At 32.8% G+C, this 20,917-nt stretch overlaps 1 protein-coding gene across 1 annotated transcript in view; it reads right to left on the bottom strand.

Moving 5' to 3' along the window:
* sema3c (sema domain, immunoglobulin domain (Ig), short basic domain, secreted, (semaphorin) 3C) overlaps window positions 1-9,538 on the bottom strand; it is a 78,397-nt gene extending 68,859 nt beyond the window's left edge. Inside the window, exon 1 of the mRNA XM_073838889.1 lies at window positions 9,405-9,538. The gene's annotated coding sequence lies outside the window, so the exon portion shown is untranslated. The remainder of the gene's footprint in view (window positions 1-9,404) is intronic.
* Window positions 9,539-20,917: the final 11,379 nt, after the last annotated feature.

Raw genomic sequence — 20,917 nt, 5'->3', positions numbered from 1 at the left:
TTAGTGCTTTTGCTGTATTTTAGATCAAATAAATGAAGGCTTGGTGAGCAAAAATCTTACTGTTCAAAAACTTTTGACTAATAGTGTAGCTATTAAAAGGTCAATTTGTACAACCTCAAATAATGCACATCTTTGCATGAAAAAAATAATGTAGCAAATATGCAAGCTTCATTTAACTTTAATGTCTTTCCCCTTAGACTTCCATTATAAATGCATTACAGCACATGCAACTAAGGAATGATTTGAAATGTGTTGTAATTGACATCATGCTGCAGATTTTGATAAAGCTCAACTCTTATTGAACCCACAACATTCCTTTAAAAGTTCAACATTTTTTGCCTTTGAGACATAAGCCACTTTCTGTGTAAAAAAAGCTTTGATAAAGTGCTAAATCAACAGTGTATCAAAACCAGCCAGTTAAAATACATATTTTAATGCTTATATCATAACAGATATGTTTTGCTATCCATGAAAGCTTTTTCCTTAAAGGCCTTCTGTATGTGTAAATACTGCTGAGAAAGTGTCATGACATTGATGCACTCATGATATCAGCCAATACTGTATAAACAATGGCTCCTTTCCAACCAGAGTCAATATTTTACCTTTACACGAGGAAGGCGTGTACAGTGTAAAAGGAATGTCAGTGTTGGGAGAGCTCAAAGAAGTGGATGCTTTTATTTCTAACAAAAAAAAAAATCTTTCCTATCTGTTCTATTATGGAACAACAAAAGTTCAATAATAAATGGGGAAAAAGTTTGATTTCCTGTGGAAGAACTCCAGCTTCGTGCTCCAGGGAGAACAGACAGCCTTCTTCGACCAGGACACTCTCTGAAAATAAGAATACATGCTGTTCGTAATTATATATTAATAATGTGTTTGTTTCGTACCAGAGAGAGTGCAGAAGGACAAAGAACAGGGTAAGAATAGCACAGTCTCAATGCTCATGTCTTATACATGAATCATGTGAAAGATTGATAGGAACTTTGTACAAGACATCTACAGTGCATGTCTGAATTGCTGAGGTATGAGCGCAGGGTGTGTTCACAGTGAACAGCAATGCCTGAATGCAGGAGAACATCACTTAGGGTGATGTTCGCAAAGTTCAAATGCAGTTTTTAAGTTGTTTTATATGTAATCATTCATTATATGGATGATCTTTAACATGTTTAATTGTTTTTTCAGCATCTTACGCCATGAGCGCCACACTTAAAAATAAAGGTGCTTCAAAAGGTTCTTCAAGCGATGCCATAGAAGAACCATTTTTGGTTCCACAAAGAACCATTCAGTCAAAGGTTCTTTAAAGAACCATATCTTTCCTACCTTTTTATAATCTGAAGAGCCTCTTCTCTGTACGTCACGGCAGTTCTGATTTGAAATGTCCGTTGAGTGGCGCTAGAACTCTAATGCTCCGTGACATTTTAAAATAACGTACCAACTGTCCAATAGTATGAACAAAAGCTAATGTGACGTGAAAACGCAATTGCAAACATGCCGTTTTAGCTTGTTTTTCGAGCTCTTTCACCTTGAGTCATGTTTTTTTGTCACAGGATTTGTACCCAAGGATTCTGCATCCTAAGTCCAATTCTGTGCCAGCTGAGCAACCGAACAAGCTTGTTACGTCTGGAAAGTGAAACATGTGGAGCTGTAATCATAACTTTGTACGAAAATGATTAAAAGTGCTCGCTGTTTTACCGCCTCTACACTCTTAAAAAATAAAGGTGCTTTAAAAGGTTCACAGCGGTGCCATAGAAGAACCATTTTTGGTTCCACAAAAAACCATTCAGTCAAAGGTTCTTTAAAGGATCATCTCTTTCTTACCTTTTTATAATCTGAAGAACCTTCTTTCACTACAAAGAACCTTTTGTGAAACAGGTTCTTCAGATGTTTAAGGTTCTTTATGGAACCATTTAAACAAAAAAGGTTATTCTATGTAGTGTTGTTTTCGGTGGCCTGTTTTAACTTTAGTTTTAGTCTAGTCTTTGTGTAAAGCTGTCATTTTAGTTTTTATTAGTTTTAGTCATGTTCATACTCTTTTTTTTTTTTTTTAGTCTAGTCAAGTTTAGTCAAGTTTCGTCTAGTTTCAGTCGACAAAAACTGATGACATTTTAGTCTAGTTTTAGTCAACAAAAACTGATGACATTTAGTCTAGTTAGTCGATGAAAACTGATGACATTTTGTCTAGTTTTAGTCGACGAAAACTGATAACATTTAGTCTAGTTAGTCGACGAAAACTGATGACATTTTGTCTAGTTAGTCGATGAAAACTGATGACATTTAGTCTAGTTTTAGTCAACGAAAACTGATGACATTTTGTCTAGTTAGTCGACGAAAACTGATGACATTTAGTCTAGTTTTAGTCAACGAAAACTGATGACATTTTGTCTAGTTAGTCGATGAAAACTGATGACATTTAGTCTAGTTTTAGTCAACGAAAACTGATGACATTTTGTCTAGTTAGTCGACGAAAACTGATGACATTTAGTCTAGTTAGTCGACGAAAACTGATGACATTTAGTCTAGTTTTAGTCAACGAAAACTGATGACATTTTGTCTAGTTAGTCGACGAAAACTGATGACATTTAGTCTAGTTTTAGTCAACGAAAACTGATGACATTTAGTCTAGTTAGTTGACAAAAACTGATGACATTTTGTCTAGTTAGTCGACGAAAACTGATGACATTTAGTCTAGTTTTAGTCAACGAAAACTGATGACATTTTGTCTAGTTAGTCGACGAAAACTGATGACATTTTGTCTAGTTAGTCGATGAAAACTGATGACATTTAGTCTAGTTTTAGTCAACGAAAACTGATGACATTTAGTCTAGTTAGTCGACGAAAACTGATGACATTTAGTCTAGTTTTAGTCAACGAAAACTGATGACATTTAGTCTAGTTAGTTGACAAAAACTGATGACATTTTGTCTAGTTAGTCGATGAAAACTGATGACATTTAGTCTAGTTTTAGTCAACGAAAACTGATGACATTTTGTCTAGTTAGTCGACGAAAACTGATGACATTTTGTCTAGTTAGTCGATGAAAACTGATGACATTTAGTCTAGTTTTAGTCAACGAAAACTGATGACATTTTGTCTAGTTAGTCGACGAAAACTGATGACATTTAGTCTAGTTAGTCGACGAAAACTGATGACATTTTGTCTAGTTAGTCGATGAAAACTGATGACATTTAGTCTAGTTTTAGTCAACGAAAACTGATGACATTTAGTCTAGTTAGTCGACGAAAACTGATGACATTTTGTCTAGTTAGTCGATGAAAACTGATGACATTTAGTCTAGTTTTAGTCAACGAAAACTGATGACATTTTGTCTAGTTAGTCGACGAAAACTGATGACATTTAGTCTAGTTAGTCGACGAAAACTGATGACATTTAGTCTAGTTTTAGTCAACGAAAACTGATGACATTTTGTCTAGTTAGTCGACGAAAACTGATGACATTTTGTCTAGTTAGTCGATGAAAACTGATGACATTTAGTCTAGTTTTAGTCAACGAAAACTGATGACATTTTGTCTAGTTAGTCAACGAAAACTGATGACATTTAGTCTAGTTTTAGTCAACAAAAACTGATGACATTTAGTCTAGTTAGTTGACAAAAACTGATGACATTTTGTCTAGTTAGTCGATGAAAACTGATGACATTTAGTCTAGTTTTAGTCAACGAAAACTGATGACATTTTGTCTAGTTAGTCAACGAAAACTGATGACATTTAGTCTAGTTTTAGTCAACGAAAACTGATGACATTTAGTCTAGTTAGTCGACGAAAACTGATGACATTTTAGTCTAGTTTTAGTCGACGAAAACTGATGACATTTTAGTCTAGTTTTAGTCGACGAAAACTGATGACATTTAGTCTAGTTTTAGTCAACGAAAACTGATGACATTTTAGTCTAGTTAGTCGACGAAAACTGATGACATTTTAGTCTAGTTAGTCGACGAAAACTGATGACATTTAGTCTAGTTTTAGTCAACGAAAACTGATGACATTTTGTCTAGTTAGTCGACGAAAACTGATGACATTTTGTCTAGTTAGTTGACGAAAACTGATGACATTTTGTCTAGTTAGTCGACGAAAACTGATGACATTTTGTCTAGTTAGTTGACGAAAACTGATGACATTTATTCTAGCTTTAGTCAACGAAAACTGATGACATTTTAGTCTAGTTAGTCGACGAAAACTGATGACATTTACTCTAGTTAGTCGACGAAAACTGATGACATTTTAGACTAGTTAGTCGACGAAAACTGATGACATTTAATCTAGTTAGTCGACGAAAACTGATGACATTTAGTCTAGTTAGTCGACGAAAACTGATGACATTTAGTCTAGTTAGTCAACGAAAACTGATGACATTTAGTCTAGTTTTAGTAAATGAAAATTGTATTTTAGTCTCTTTTTAGTAATGCAATTCTATTTCACCCAACACAAATTGATTTAGTTTATGAAACTGTCCAAAAATGGCTTGGACATCTGGGACGCAAAAGCAACTTTTTCCACCTTTGACCACAAGATGTCATTAGTGTGCATCATGTTGAAAAGCTTCGAGTAATGAACCTTTTTACAATACAGTTGAGGGGAACACCTCTGTGCTTTCAAAAGCTTCATTTTCCCATCACTACTATAAAAGTGAAAATAAAATCTGTGTCGTTTCTTCTTTTTCTCCCAAAGACGAACCCCAGCTGGCTGGCCATCAGTCTCTTTCTCTGTGTCAGGCTTAACTTTGTTGTTGTCTTCTAAATAATGCCGCGAGTGGGGCTTGAGGAAGTGATGACGCCTGCGTCTGCGCAGTGCTACCTGATGCAGCCCCTGAAGTGAGACACAGGAAACAGAAATACTGCAAAATAATAATAATAACGCGACTAAACAAAACTAAATAACGTTATAGCATTTTGTTTCGTCTCGTTTTGGTCAACGAAAATGAAGAGACATTTTAGCATAGTTTTTATTTTGTAAACCACATTTAGTCTCATTTCAATTCGTCAACAATATTGCATTATACATTTAATTATAGTCGTCACATGAACAGCATTTACGTTTCGTCACGTGATAAAGGTTTGTTGACTACGATATTTAGTCATAATTTTCATTGACGAAAGCAACTCTACTTCTATGGCATCATGAAGCACCTTTATTTTTAAGAGTGTAGTGTTATGTAACTCCAGTGATATGTACTAATTCATACGTATTTCGTGTCTTGCAAAAAAGTTCCCACAGGTACGCTTTCGTCATGAGATCAGGTGGGTTTTAGGAAGCTGTGTCATATCAAAAGTCTTGTTCCTTTTCATTTAAAGAGAAAGTTAACCCAAAAAATTAAAATCCTGTCATTTACTCACCCTCATGCATACATTTTAGTAATTCGATGAAAACTTTATTGCCCCCCTCTTAGTACTGACTAGTTTGTATGCTTGTGTAGAACATGTTTATGAGTGAGAGTGTGATTGCCTGATGTTTGTAATGGGGAGAAGAAATAAGTTTCACTGTTGTTTTGTATGAGTCAATGCATACTTACAGGGGCACGTATGTGTATACATGTGCATGTGTTTGTTTGAGCATATGATAAACTGCAGTGAGCTGAAATGTGTTTGGCAGCGTATATTGGAGAGAAGCTCTTAAGCTGGGTGGAGGCTACTGCTCTCTGGACAGTAATGGCTTTCTAGTACTGGTCAAAGCTTGCCAGACATATATACAGCTGCTAAAGTCATCATAGGCCATCATGGATCTATCATGGGCCGACACTGAGCATGAGCTGATGTTTAAGCTTCTAAGATCACAAACCTTAAATGAGACAATCCCTCATTAATCATGTGTCTAATGACCAAGTTCCATCAGGACTTTAATATAAACCTAACAATGTTTTATATGGCTCTCTAAAATGCTGCTGATTCTAGTAATAGCTACTTGCTGACGTCTTATGACTTAAAATGCTAAGCTACCGATTAGTAGAATATATTGAGGCTCCAGTTAAAGGGGAAGTAGGATGCCCATTTTTAATTTACCAAGTTGGTATGATTTTTTAGGGTCTTTTGTGAAATGTCAGCAACATACTTTGGCTGAAATTCCTCAATGGTCATGTAAAACAACAACTTTTTAACTTGTCAAAAACAGCTCTGTTCACAGCATGCCGTTTCAGTGTATGTCTCTTTAAATGTTAATGAGCTCTGCTCACCCCGCCCCTTTCTTCTTTGTTTTGTGTATTCGGTGGCATGTTACCATCAAAATCAAAACTAATCTTCTGCGTCCTCAGTGGCTCTGATGTCGAGAGAAAATGAAGACTCTTATGTTCACTTTTACATCCAAGTACAAAACACCTGCATTGGTTACGAGACATTATATGCTAATATTATGCTAATACGAGAGTGTCCGTCAGCGGTTGTGGGCGGGGCCTGAGCAGTGTGACATCATACTGCTCAGAAAATCAAAACGGCTTGATAATTCAGACTGTTTAGGTTTTTAGGTTTTGTTTTAAAAAAAGGAGTGAATGGATTTGTTTCATTGTACTGTAATATGTTTTAATGAGATTTTTTTTGTGACCCTGGACCACAAAACCAGTCTTAAGTACTACGGGTATATTTGTAGCAATAGCCAAAATTACATTGTATGGGTCAAAATTATATATTTTTGTTTTATGCCAAAAATCTTTAGGATATAAAGTAAAGATCATGTTCCCAGAAGATATTTAGCAAATTTACTACCATAAATATATCAAAACTTAATTTTTTATTAGTAATATGCATTGCTAAGAATCTCATTTAGACAACTTTAAAGCTGATTTTCTCAGTATTCAGATTGTTTTGCACCCTCTGAAATAGTTGTATCTCGGCCAAAACCATACAGCTTTCAGATGATGTGTAAATCTCAATTGTAAATAACTGACCCTAATGACTGGTTTTGTGGTTCAGGGTCACATTTATTGTTAATAATTTGAGTTATAGGTAAGATTTTGGACTGGGCATGCTTTATTGTATTATGACAAATAGTCCTATTAAACTTTAGAACTGCACATTTTCACATTTCTGGAGGAAATGTTAAGTCTATGAGATCAATTGTTTAAAGCTATTTCACTGACATTTCCAGTTTCCTAATGAATTCTGTCAGGAGGTGATTTCTGACTGGCTTTTAACCACAACACGATCCAAGCAAGCTCAACAGCGTCATCTGAGAAACTTGAACGTCTATCAAAGCTGTCATAATGCGCATTCATACGGCTTCGGCTCGGCGCACAGCAGCCTGGAAACCTATTACGAGCGGTTTATCTTCAAGCTTATCGTCTTGTGTTTGTCATGGCTATCTGTGTAATGAGTTTTCCATCTTGCTCCTTATGAAAGTGTCAGTCAAAACCAATCATTGCTCACTAGAAATATAACAGCCAACTTAACTAGCTCATCTAAAATAGGTTAAACAGATGGAAGGAAATTAAGTGTCTTTTGTGATGTTCTAAAACAATGCTGTGGAAACTGCATAATACAGTACAGTATGAATATTGCTAGAATTGTAGTGGTACATGCCTTTGCAAAACTAATATGATGCTAAGGTGTTCTTGGTCTTGATTCCTGGTCTCTCCTTTAATAGAAGGTTGTCAATTATCATCCGTCAGGTGAAATTTGTCCACTCGCTTACTTGCAACTCACATTGACCTTTATTCATTGGATTTTTCAGTAATTTCAATAGGAATCCATGCTATCTTGAGTTCTGAGTGAGAGCGACAGATTTTCCAGTTAGGATTTCACAACAGGTTCAAGTTGGTCACACAAATTTACTGCGTTTACCAACAGAAAGCTGCTTGGTTTGCAAGTGACTTCTGTGTAAGCTGTGCTTCATACACACTTCCTACACTATTAACAATATATTTTTTGTGATTTTTGCATTTTGCTAATGTGTTCGGTAGCACAAACTGAGATGTACTGGAGAAGTAATGTGCTGAAGTTTAAAGTTTGAGATTCAAATCTTTAAGAAAAATAGAAAATATCATATTTGTGACCCTGGACCACAAAGCCAGTCATAAGTTTTTTTTTTTCTTTTGAGATTTATACATTCTCTGAAAGCTGAATAAATAAGCTTTACATTGAAATGGTAAATCTGGTATCTGAGGGTGGAAAAAAAATCTAAATATTGAGAAAATCGCCTTTAAAGTTGTCCAAATGAAGTTCTTAGCAATGCATATTACTAATCAAAAATTAAGTTTTGATATATTTACAGTAGGAAATTTACAAAATATCTTCATGGAACATGATCTTTACTGATATAAAAGGAAAATCGATAATTTTGACCCATGCAATGTATTTTTTGGCTCTTTCTACAAATATACCCATCCTACTTAAGACTGGTTTTGTGGTCCAGGGACACATTTTCGTTGTAATTAGTTATTTTTAGTTAAATATTATAAGTGCTGCCCTAACTTTATGCAGAGACATTCTTAATGCATTCTGGAAGTGTATTTATGTAATTATTTATTTTTTGGGGGCTTTTTTGGAGAGATGCCCGTCACCATACCACACCCTGTCATCCACCAGCTCACACACACACACACACACACACACACACACACACAAAGCCAGGCATGCATACACTACCCCAATGTGACAACAATAAAAGTCCCCATTCAATATTGCATTTTATATTGGACCAAATCCCAGATACTATCTTTAGGACACACTTATAAAATAATAACATCACTGTCGTAAGTCTCAAACTCCCCAGACTCATTCACACTCACTGCTGTCCTGTCTGTGAGACACACAGCATACATTCCCCAACGTCTATACCAACAAAAAAATCGCTCAGGACGCATAAAATGCTTACCATTCATCAATTTGTGACAACTTGACAAAAGCTCTTTTTACAATGCCTAATAATAAAGAAAATGAAGAGAAAATTCTAGATATGAAATCAGATTTTGTTTCATAGGTCTATGAAATATGGTTGAATGCACTTTTTTGGAATGTAATACACTTTAAAAATGAATTGAATTTCCCTAAAATTAATCAAAATCAATTAATAAAAAATAAAAAAAAATCAATAAAGTGTAATTCGAATTAATGAATCTGAAAGCTAAACTAAAATTAAGCTGTTTTAACTTCTGAGAAACATTTTTGCCATATTATCAGGTATTGAAAATATTGCTCAATACATTTTGAAGAAAAAAAAGCAGGAGGCATATTAACAAAGGTCAGAAATAACAATATATATATATTTAAGTGTCTATTTCTAAAATAACCATCTTTTTTTTATTATAGACTCTTCTCTCAGTGGCTAAAGCATGAGGTCTTATGATTTCCTGTCTCTGGTGGGCGTCTGCACCTGTTAGCCTGAGCCTGGAGTAGTGCCCCCTCCCCTAAATCTGTCCCTTTCGGTCCACACAGGAGCCCATCTGCCCCTAACGGGACTCACCTTCTGAGGCTTCCCAGCTGTACTGTCCTCACTGAGCAGAGAGTGGGTGAGTGCTGTAGTCCCAGACGTAGAGTAGAAATACAGTGTTGCGTGGACTTCCCCAGCGAGAGTGAAGAGAGGTGTTATTCCAACCGGCTGACTGCGGGACAGGGAAGAGAGAGGTTGAGAAAATTGAGAGAGGTAAAGTGAGAGAGAGAGAGAGAGAGAAGGGTGGACTGGTTTCCTATTACACTCCTCTCCTCTTGAGCCCCCCTCCTCTTTTCTTTCCCCTCCTCTCCTCTCTCTCTCTCTCTCTCTCTCTCTCTCTCTCTACAAGTCACAAAACAGATATTCCAGACCTCTGAGTCTGATTCTGACTGCACAGTGAGCAGCAGCAGTCTAGGAAGACGGTGCCAGAGCTCCAGAGTCACATTCTGATAATTGAAGCCACTTTGGATCTCACAATGGATGCAGAATTGACTTCATTTACATAAAAATTACAACACAATTTAGCAGGGGAAAAAAAGAAATAATGTTGATTTTTTTTTTTATTATGATTATTACTTGAACTTTTTTCTATTTAAATATATTTTAAAATGGAATTTAGTTCTGTGATGATCAGCATCATTACTTTAGTCTGCATTGTCACATGACCCTATAGAAATCTTTCTAATATGACCATTAAAAAAATATTTATTTGTATCGAAACTGAAAACTATGGAAAGCATGTTTCTGCCACAGAATTTAAAAAAAAGTAATTGCAACTTTTTATCTCACGATTTTGACTTTTTTTTCTCAGAATTGCATGACAAACTCACAATTGCAAATCAGAATTAAAGGATATAAACTGGCAATTGCGAGACATAAAGTCAGAATTACGATATACAAACATGCAAACGTTTTCTCGCAATTGTGATTTACATCTTGCAATTCTGACTTTCTTTCTCAGAATTATCCTTATAGTTCTGACTTTTACTTTTTCAGAATTGTATGACAAATGCACAATTGTGAGTTGTAAATTCTGAATTGCAGGAGATACATTTGCAATTGCAATTGTGAGTTTACATCTTGTAATTCTGATTTTCTTTCTCAGAATTGTGATATAATGCGACATATCTCCTCACAATTCTGTTTTTTTTTTTTCTTGCAATTTCATGACAAACTCACAATTGCGAGTTTTAAAATCAATTGCGGTATATAAACTCGCAATTGCAAGAAATAAGTCATAATTGCGAGATACAAGCAGGCAATTCTGACTTTTTTCCTCGCAATTACGAGTTTGCATTTTAAAATTCTGACTTTCTCAGAATTGCGTAATCTAAACTTGAAATTCAGACTTTTTTTCTCAGAATTGAGATAATTTTGACTTTTTATCTCACAATTCTGACTTTCTTTCTCAGATTTGTGATATAATGCGACATATCTCCTCACAATTCTGACTTTTTTATCTCACAATTGCATGACAAACTCACAATTGCAAGTTATAAAATCAGAATTGCAGGATATAAACTGGCAATTGCGAGAAATAAAGTCAGAATTGCGAGATACAAACACATTTCTGACTCTTTCTCGCAATTGTGATTTACATCTTGCAATTCTGACTTTCTTTCTCAGAATTGTGAGATAATTTCAACACATCTTTTTTCTCAGAATTGCATGACAAATGCACAATTGTGAGTTGTAAATTCTGAATTGCAGGAGATGAATTTGCAATTGCGGGAAATAAAGTCAGAATTGTGAGATACAAGCACGCAATTCTGACTTTTTTTCTCGTATTTACCAATTTACATCTTAACATTCTGACTTTCTCAGAATTGCATGATCTAAACTTGAAATTCTGACTTTTTTTCTCAAAATTGCATGACAAACTCACAACTGTGTGTTATAAAATCAGAATTGCAGGATATAAACTGGCAATTGCGAGAAATAAAGTCAGAATTGCGAGATACAAACACATTTCTGACTCTTTCTCGCAATTGTGATTTACATCTTGCAATTCTGACTTTCTTTCTCAGAATTGTGAGATAATTTCAACACATCTTTTTTCTCAGAATTGCATGACAAATGCACAATTGTGAGTTCTAAATTCTGAATTGCAGGAGATGAATTTGCAATTGCAGGAAATAAAGTCAGAATTGTGAGATACAAGCACGCAATTCTGACTTTTTTTCTCGTATTTACCAATTTACATCTTCACATTCTGACTTTCTCAGAATTGCATGATCTAAACTTGAAATTCTGACTTTTTTTCTCAAAATTGCATGACAAACTCACAACTGTGTGTTATAAAATCAGAATTGCAGGATATAAACTGGCAATTTCGAGAAATAAAGTCAGAATTGCGAGATACAAACACATTTCTGACTGTTTCTCGCAAGTGTGATTATACATCTTGTAATTCTGATTTTCTTCCCAGAATTGTGAGATAATGCAAAATATCTATTCACAATTCTGACTTTTTTTCTCACAATTGCACGACAAACTAACAATTGTGAGTTTTAAAATCAGTTGCAGAATTGCAAGTTATAAACTCACAATCGCAAAAAATAAAGTCAGAATTGCGAGATAAAAGCACGCAATTCTGACTTATTCTCTCAATTGTGAGATAATTGCGACATAGCTCCTCACAACTCTTTATTTTTATTTTTATTTTACATCTTGCAATTCTGAATTTCTTTCTCAGAATTGTGTTATATAAACTTGCAATTCCAACTTTTTTTCTTAAAATTGTGAGATATAAATTAACAATTGCAAGTTATAAAGTTCAATTTTGAGGGAAAAAATGCTATTTTCTTACAACTGTGAGTTTATATCTCACAACTCTGACTCCGTCTTTTAAAATCAGAATTGTGATTCTGAGGAAAAATATTACAAGTTTGTATCTCACAATCTCACGCAACTGGTGTTATAAAGTCAGAATTTTGAGATAAAAAGTCACAATTACCTTTTTGTTTATTCAGTGGCTGAAACAGGCTTCCATAAAAAATGATTATGTCTGTTTTTGTGGAAACAATGTATTTCGCCCCAGGATTATTTCATAAATGAAGTTCAGAATAAAATGTATTTAAAATAATACAAATATTAGAAACAAATGAAACAATAGAAATCTTTTGTAGCAATGTAAAACATTGTATGTAAAAACAGTATTTTACATTTAATTGTTTTCTTCTAAATAAACATATTATTTTTTCTATATATTTTGCCAGTAACAGCAAAAAAAGCGTATTTTCAAACAAACAAAGCACACTTTAACAAATTAACAAAATTAGTTCATATAAATGAAATTTGAAATTAAATTGGTTAAGTATTAAAATAAATATAAATTGCCATTGGGTTGAGAACAGATTTACTTTTGAGAAGCATTTTTGTCGCATTATCAGGTAATAAAATAAATTCTTATAATGACTATTTTTCTATATATTTTGCCATCAACAGCAAAAAAATGCAGCCTTTGAAACAAAGCACACTTTACATAAAAAAAATCATTTTAATTAGTTATATAAAAAATTAGTTAATATAAATGAAATTAAGAAATGAAAACAAATATAAATTGTCAATGGGCTAAGAACAGATTTATCAATAAATTTAAGCCATTTTAACTTTTGAAAAGCATTTTTTTCACATTATAAGGTAATAAAATAATTTCTCATAATGTTTTTCACAGGATTTGTACCCAAGGATTCCGCATCCTAAGTCCAATTTCATACCGACTGAGCTCCTAAACAATATTATTACATCCGGTAAGCGAAACATATGGAGCTGTAATCATAACTGTGTACGAAAATGATTACAAGTACTCGCTGTTTTACCACTCCTAGTGTTAATTTCTGGTGAGAATTTGGTACTTATTTCGCATCTTGCGAAAAAGTTCTCACAGGCACATTTTCATCATGAGATCAGGTAGCAATATACAGAAAAAAACAGATGAGTTTAATACCCAAAGGCATCAAAATGATTTCTGACACTATTTCTGTGCCACCAAACGAACCTTGCGTCCATCTTGAAGTTTTTTTTTTTCTCCTGTTTAAAATTTATGTTCAAAATAATTTACAAGTTAACAAAATGAACCCCAACAGGGTGATCAGAAATAGGAAGCCTCATATTTTGCTATCCAATTATATGGTTAGTAGCCTTTTATTATTTATCATTTAACATCCCTGCTACAGTATGTGTGGCTATCAGAACAGCCCTGTGGCCCATTTTTGAGTCACAGCCCCCTAGTTCAGAACCACCGGATTAAACTATCATCCTGCCATTAATAAAAAGCACCATAAATCAGCAGTAAAATGTCTCCATGCACACATCCACATCCCAGATTAAATGTTATTTCTGTCCAAGATTCCAGTTGCAAAGGGAGTGTAGAGAGCTGGACACACTGGAGCCAATTTTCAAACCACATTGTGCAGACTTCAGCAAGGAAAGTCAGAATTGCCCTCACTACCGCAATTCCACTGCCAAGTTATTAATTACAGATGGTGAAAGCTGGATCTGTATCATGTGAATGATAGCCAAATGTTCAATGGAATTACAAAGAGCCTGTATAAAGTACTCTAAATGAAATGCATGACAGCTACAGTGGCCCCAGAAAGAATTTGGACACTTAAGTCTCCTAAAATTGTGATTTGCTTTGCTCACAAATGCCACTTGGTTTCGAATTGTGTGTCTAATGCAGTGACTTTCATGCATTTTTGTGCGAGTTAGGTTTCAAGCACTGAAGTACAATAACTTGACTTTTAAACTTTAGTAGATATAAAAGCAAATATGGTGCATGTACCAGGCAAAACAAACAAATAGATGCTGAGTTTGCCTGAAAATAAAGCACACACTGGGTGCAAATTGCCAATTGATTAGAGAAGACAATTTGCTCACTGATGTTGTGACATGACCTATAAAGATATCTGGTAATCCTTTAACCATACAAAAAATCAATTGTCCCTTGGGGACACATAAGGAACATCTTTAGATTAGTTGGAAAGTGTAATTGCCTTTTTAATGGATAACCTAATCAAGTATAAAAACCAATTTGGATAAAATAAAATAAATACATAAATAAATAAGGCTATTGTACAGATATAATATACAAAGGACACAAAGAAAAAATTAGGAAAAATATTTTCTATTTTATTTTCTGAAAGTGAATGTAATAAATAAAAATATTTTGAGAACAGTCGAAATTACAAGAATAATTACAAGTAGCAATACGAGAATGAATTTAAAATATTGTGAAAATAAATTCGAAATTACGAGTGAAGTCGAAATTACAACAATAATGTCAAATATTTAGAGAATAAGGCCAAAATTATGATAATAATGTCAAAATATTTTGAGAATAAGTTTGAAATTACCAGAATAAAGTCAAAATATTCTGAGAATAAGATCAAAATTACGAGAATAAAGTTAAAAATATTTTGAGAATAAGGTTGAAATTACGAGAATAAAGTTGAAATAATTTGAGAATAAGGTTGAAATTACCAGAATAAAGTCAAAATATTTTGAGAATAAGATCAAAATTATGAGAATAAAGTCAAAGTATTTTCAGAATAAGGTCAAAATAACGAGAAAAGAGTCAAAATATTTTGGGAATAAAGTCGAAATTACAAGAATGAGGTTGAAATATTTTGAGAATAAGGTAGAAATGACCAGAATAGTCAAAATATTTTTAGAATAAGATCAAAATTATGAGAATAAAGTCAAAATATTTTTAGAATAAAGTCAAAATTATGAGAATAAAGTCGAAATTACAAGAATAAAGTGGAAATATTTTGAGAATAAGGTCAAAATAACGAGAAAAAAGTCAAAATATTTTGAGAATAAGATCAAAATTATGAGAATAAAGTCAAAGTATTTTGAAAATAAAGTTGAAATTACAAGAATAAAGTTAAAGTATTATGAGAATAAAGTCAAAATATTTTGAGAATAAAGTCGAAATTACAAGAATAAAGTCAAAATATTTTAAGAACGAGATAAAAATTACAAGAGGAAAGTCAAAATATTTTGAGAATAAAGTCGAAATTATGAGAATGAAGTCTAAATATTTGTAGAAAAAAATCAAAATTGTCTTTTCATTCACAATGAAACATTGGTTTAATTAAATTTTAATTAATTGACTATTTTCAAAATATTTTGACTTTATTCTCAAAATATTTTGACTTTATTCTTGTATTGCTACGACTTTTTTCTCGTAATTTACACTTCTTCTCAAAATATTTCAACTTTATTCTCATATTGCTACAACTTTATTCTCGTGATTTATATTTTTTTTCTCAGAATATTACGACTTTAATCTCATAATCCTAGATTTTGTTTTTAAGGTGGCACTAAAACGCTGCCATACGTTCCATATTTCATATATACAGTAACCTAATTTCATTATTTATTTTTTTGTAGGGAAAAGGATAAATTTCAGTAAGCAAACCTCAGTTGTAAAATATCTGCATTGTTCAGCTGTTGTGAGATCACTGATGTGTGAAAGGGTTTCCTGTGGTTGTGAGTTGTAATTAGAGGTTACTATATTCCTGAGTTGTAATTACAGTCTCAAGTTAAATACTCTCAACAGCTCTCAGGTTGCTGCCAATTTATAGCTTCAAATTTAATACGTAAGCAGTCTGCCGGCTTGCAGTGCCTTGACAATAAGACTAGCCGAAACCAATTGTGTGTAAGTGAATGTGTGTGTGTGTATTAGTACATGTTTTGGGACAGCAGGAAATAATTAGCTCTTCTCTCTTGAAGAGATTTACAGCTTTTCAGTGAAATGGTCAAAGTGAAGTGTTGCTCGTTGGGCTGTAAAACCACACACACACTGCATTACTTACTTGAGCAAAGAAACAAAAGCACAAATCAGAAACCATAAATTACAAAATGTCTTGGGAGATATATCAGGCCTAAATCAACAAAAACACACAAACGACTTGCTGAAATGTTTAATAATGAAAACTTGACTTGTAATTATAAAGACTTTATCTGCTTTGGGAAGCATTACTGTGTAATGTTGAAAAACTTTTGCCTAAAATGGTTGGTTTGGCTGCCAAAATACCACTTTGCCTGAAGGAAATGTTTCTGGAATATTAAGGTGATTATTTTAATGAAAGGAAAGTAATACATAGCAAATGGAGATACAATCTGAGCCACACAGCGGAGAAGTGCCGCGTTTGCTTTCATCCAGTTGTACTAATGTGTGTGCGCTTTACATCCTTACAGATGTTTAGTATTTGTCACACTGATGTTAAGTGGCTCATACATAATCTGGGGTCAGAGGTGGCTTAAACTCTGCATTAGTAATGGTCATCACAAACAGACACACATACTAATGTAAAGACACACAGACCACCCTTTCACTGTTGCAAAATTGTATTTGTGTTTTCTTTATATAAACAAAAGTAGAGGATAAAGTTGAAATATTTTGGGAATAAAGTTGAAATTACAAGAATAGAGTTGAAATATTTTAAGAATAAAGTCAAAATTACGAGAATAAAGTTTAAATATTTTGAGAATAATGTAGAAATTCTAAGAATAAAGTTGTAGCAAAACAATAATAGTCAAAATGTTTTGAGAAAAAAGTAAAAGTTACGAGAATAAAGTTGTAGCAATATGAGAATAAAGTCTAAATATTTTAAAAAATAAAGTAAAAATTACGAGAATAAAGTTGAAATATTTTGAGAATAAAGTTGAAACACGAAAATAAAATCTAAATTGTGTGAATAAAGTTGTAGCAATATGAGAATAAAATTGCATTATTTTGAGAATGAAGTTGAAATTATGAGAATAAAGTTGTAGCAATACGAGAATAAAGTTTAAATGTTTTGAGAAAAAAAGTCAAAATTATGAAAATAAAGTTGTAGCAATACGAGAATAAAGTTGAAATATTTTAAGTTTAAAAAGTATTTTAAGAAGTTGAAATATTTTGAGAATAAAGTTGTAATTACGAGAATAAAGTTGAAATACAAGAAAAGTCAAAATATTTTGAGAATAAAGTTGTAATTACGAGAAAGTTGAAGTACAAGAAAAGTCGAAATATTTTGAGAATAAAGTTGTAATTACGAGAATAAAGTTGAAGTACAAGAAAAGTCGAAATATTTTGAGAATAAAGTTGTAATTACGAGAATAAAGTTGAAGTACAAGAAAAGTCAAAATATTTTGAGAATAAAGTTGTAATTACAAGAATAAAGTTGAAGTACAAGAAAAGTCAAAATATTTTGAGAATAAAGTTGTAATTACGAGAATAAAGTTGAAATACAAGAAAAGTCCAAATATTTTGAGAATAAAGTTGTAATTACGAGAATAAAGTTGAAGTACAAGAAAAGTCAAAATATTTTGAGAATAAAGTTGTAATTACGAGAATAAAGTTGAAGTACAAGAAAAGTCAAAATATTTTGAGAATAAAGTTGTAATTACGAGAATAAAGTTGAAATACAAGAAAAGTCAAAACATTTTGAGAATAAAGTTGTAATTACGAGAATAAAGTTGAAGTACAAGAAAAGTCAAAATATTTTGAGAATAAAGTTGTAATTACAAGAATAAAGTTGAAGTACAAGAAAAGTCAAAATATTTTGAGAATAAAGTTGTAATTACGAGAATAAAGTTGAAATACAAGAAAAGTCCAAATATTTTGAGAATAAAGTTGTAATTACGAGAATAAAGTTGAAGTACAAGAAAAGTCAAAATATTTTGAGAATAAAGTTGTAATTACGAGAATAAAGTTGAAGTACAAGAAAAGTCAAAATATTTTGAGAATAAAGTTGTAATTACGAGAATAAAGTTGAAATACAAGAAAAGTCAAAACATTTTGAGAATAAAGTTGTAATTACGAGAATAAAGTTGAAGTACAAGAAAAGTCAAAATATTTTGAGAATAAAGTTGTAAATACGAGAATAAAGTTGAAGTACAAGAAAAGTCAAAATATTTTGAGAATAAAGTTGTAATTACGAGAATAAAGTTGAAATACAAGAAAAGTCAAAATATTTTGAGAATAAAGTTGTAATTACGAGAATAAAGTTGAAGTACAAGAAAAGTCAAAATATTTTGAGAATAAAGTTGTAATTACGAGAATAAAGTTGAAATACAAGAAAAGTCAAAACATTTTGAGAATAAAGTTGTAATTACGAGAATAAAGTTGAAGTACAAGAAAAGTCAAAACATTTTGAGAATAAAGTCGATATTACCTGAATAAAGTAGCAATACAAGAATAAAGTCAATATTTTGAGAACAAAGTTGTAATTACGAAAATAAAGTTGAAATACAAAAATAACTGCGAAATATTTTGAGAATAAAGTCAAAATTCACGAATAAAGTTGAAATATTTTAAGAATAAAGTCGAAATTATTAGAATAAAGGAATAGCAATACGAGAATAAAGTCGAAATTTTTTAGAAAAAAAGTAAAAATTATGAGAATAAAGTTGTTCAATATGAAAATAAAGTCTGAATATTTAAAAAAAAAATAAAGTCCAAATTACGAGAATAAAGTTAAAATTAAGAGAATAAAGTTAAAGTATTTTGAGAAAAAAGTCCAAATTACAAGAATAAAGTCGTAGCAATACCAGAATAAAATCTAAATATTTCAAAAATAAAGTCATGAAACATGAAATATTTTGAGAATAAAGTCGAAATTATGAGAATAAAGTCAAAATGTTTTAAGAAAAATAAGTCAAAATTGCGAAATTGAAGTTGTAGCAATACGAGAATAAAGTCGAAATTTTTTAAGAATGAAGTCTAAATTACAAGCATAAAGTTGAAATATTTCGAGAATAAAGTTGAAATACGAGAATGAAGTCGAAATATTTTGAGAATAAAGTCGTAGAAATACGAAAATAAAGTCTAAATGTTTTGAAAAAAATCTAAATTGTGAGAATAAAGTTGTAGCAATACAAGAATAAAGTTTAAATATTTTAAGAATAAAGTCAAAATTACAAGATTAAAGTTGAAATATTTTGACAAAGTTGAAATACGAGAATAAAGTCTAAATATTTTGAGAATAAAGCCGTAATTAAGAGAATGAAGTTGAAATGTGAGAATAAAGTCTAAATATTTTGAGAATGAAGTCAAAAGCAATATTTGTAAGTCCTCTATATGAATAGAACAAGTAGGAAAGTAGGACATTTTTATTGAGATCAGAATATGAAAGATTAGACTTGAACCTGTACTCTGAAGTATTTTATTTGTTTACCTGCATGTCATGTGACCATTAAAGGATTAGTTTACTCCAGAATTAAAATTTCCTGATAATTTACTCACCACGATGTCATCCAAGATGTTCATGTCTTTCTTTCTTCAGTTGAAAAGAAATTAAGGCTTTTGAGGAAAACATTCCAGGATTTTTCTCCATGAAATATCTAAAATTCAACTTTACATTTCACGTTACTTATCTCACATAATCACGTCATCCTCAAAATCTCACAGCCACTGACAAAAGAGCTTGAATCCAGCATTGAATAGCCCTTAAATATATCACTTTCCACGTTAACCTGCACTTTATTACACCTAGGATTTTCAAAGCTTTAGCTGAAACACATCAGCTGCCTTTTCGCCCAGCATGCTCCAGGGAAATTCACCAGCTTCACCTCCAGTCACCCAGCACGGCCCTTTGTAGCTCTCCTTGGTAAAAATTCTTCAGTTCTAATGAGGGTCTTTGATGAGTAAGTCTAAGCGCCAGATCCACTGATTGATAGCCTTGCGTGTTAGCCGAAGACTCTGAATAGAAACACATTGTTCCCTGAAAGGCCAGGGGATCTAGCTTTAGCATATATAGCGTAGTTGCGGCCGGGTCTGGAACCTGGGAAGCAAAGCTTGGATAAACAAAGGAGAAAAGGTGAATAATGAGAGGCCTAAAAAGGAGTATAAAGTGCTAAGCTACTGAAAGTATTTGTCAATGGGTTTAAAATTTGGATCACTATCAAAGAAATGACAGAACTGGGCTTTGGTTGGCCACCAACTAGACAACGGCGGTATTCGCGACTGTGAGAGACATGCTTCAAGTACTAAGAGTTCCTGTTCTCTGAAAGTCAACTTGCTAATACCCTGGAGAACACATAGACCTGTATGTTTAGCTCTTTCAGCTGCTAAGAGCTTGAGTGAGATTTCCACTGACACTTGAAGAGTGAAACGTTCAGACTTTGTTATTGATTTCAGGCTCGTATGTTGTTTGATGGAAAACGACTTGGCGTTCAAGAGAGGGATCGAGAGTACATCCATATCTAAGTGATATCGATGGCACACGATTTTGGGATTGAACCAAAGGGAGAGGGCAAGTTTGTAAGTGAGCGACGAGGAGGAAAACGGACAAAGTCAGCTTTATACCAGAGCTGCGTGATCTTGATCTAACAAGATTAGCTCATCCTGACTCACTCAGCAACCATTTCTCTCTGAGTGCATGTCCTTGTGTCAGAATCGGTCTGTTTCTTTCCCATGCGGTACCTCAAAATAGACAAGTGGCGCAAGTGGTGAAAGCATCGAAATGAGAAACGCTCTCTGTGGGAACTTTTTCGCAAGATGTGAGATACGTACGCAGCTATGATTACTCCATATGTTTCACTTTCCAGAC

Source organism: Garra rufa, chromosome 4 (genome assembly GCF_049309525.1).
Source record: "Garra rufa chromosome 4, GarRuf1.0, whole genome shotgun sequence".
NCBI classification, from domain to species: domain Eukaryota; kingdom Metazoa; phylum Chordata; class Actinopteri; order Cypriniformes; family Cyprinidae; genus Garra; species Garra rufa.
Note: the sequence above shows the minus strand (reverse complement) of the source record. Positions and strands in the feature narration are given on the sequence as shown.